This window comes from Arachis duranensis, chromosome 9 (assembly GCF_000817695.3).
Source record: "Arachis duranensis cultivar V14167 chromosome 9, aradu.V14167.gnm2.J7QH, whole genome shotgun sequence".
Taxonomy (NCBI): domain Eukaryota; kingdom Viridiplantae; phylum Streptophyta; class Magnoliopsida; order Fabales; family Fabaceae; genus Arachis; species Arachis duranensis.
Window position 1 is genome coordinate 95,545,991 of NC_029780.3, and position 1,353 is coordinate 95,547,343.

Here is a 1,353-nt window from a genome sequence, read left to right on the forward strand (position 1 = left end):
AAGTTACGTCGTCATTCTTCGAATAAAGTATGGACTATTATATATTGCTGGAAAGCCCTGGATGTCTACTTTCCAACGCCGTTGAGAGCGCGCCAATTAGAGTTCTGTAGCTCCAGAAAATCCATTTCGAGTGCAGGGAGGTCAGATTCCAACAGCATCAGCAGTCCTTTTGTAAGCCTTCTTCAGAGTTTAGCTCAAATCCCTCAATTTCAGTCAGAATTTACCTGAAATCACAGAAAAGCACACAAACTCATAGTAAAGTCCAGAAATGTGAATTTAACATAAAAACTAATGAAAACATCCCTAAAAGTAGCTTAAACTTACTAAAAACTATATGAAAACAATGCCAAAAAGCGTATAAATTATCCGCTCATCACTCAATATTTAGGAGCTATCATGAAGCTGAATGCCAAGTTGTTTGGTAATGAGACTTGGGAAAGTGAACCTCCCTTGCTCATTAGTGAACTAGATACTTGGATTCAGCAAATTTTACCTCAAAAGAAACAAGATTCTGGCAAGTTTTTAATACCTTGTACCATAGGCACCATGACCTTTGAAAAGGCTCTATGTGATCTAGGGTCAGGGATAAATCTTATGCCACTCTCTGTAATGGAGAAGCTGGGGATCATTGAGGTACAACCTGCCTTGTTCTCATTACAATTGGCAGACAAGTCAGTAAGACAACCTTATGGATTAGTAGAGGACGTGTTAGTAAAGGCTGAAAGCCTTTACATCCCTGCTGATTTCATAATCTTAGACACTAGGAAGGAAGATGATGAATGCATCATCCTTGGAAGAACTTTCCTGGCCACAGCAGAAGCTGTGATAGATGTCAACAGAGGTGAATTAGTCCTTCAATTGAATGGGGACTACCTTGTTTTTAAGGCACATGGCCATCCCTCTGTGACAAAAGAGAGTAAGCATGAAGAGCTTTTCTCAGTTCAGAGTCAAGAAGAGCCCCCACAGTCAAACTCTAAGTTTGGTGTTGGGAGGCCACAACCAAACTCTAAGTTTGGTGTTAAGACCCTGGTGCACGAAATTGTGATCAATACTTTTCACAAATCAAATAATCCCCGGTAATGAATCCAAAAACTTGGTGTTCAATACCATGGCATAAACACAACTTCGCACAACTAACCAGCAAGTGTACTGGGTCGTCCAAGTAATAAACCTTACGCGAGTAAGGGTCGATCCCACAGAGATTGTTGGTATGAAGCAAGCTATGGTCACCTTGTAAATCTTAGTCAGGCAAACTCAAATGGATATGGGTGATATACGAATAAAACATAAAGATAAAGATAGAGATACTTATGTAATTCATTGGTAGGAATTTCAGATAAGCGTATGAAGATG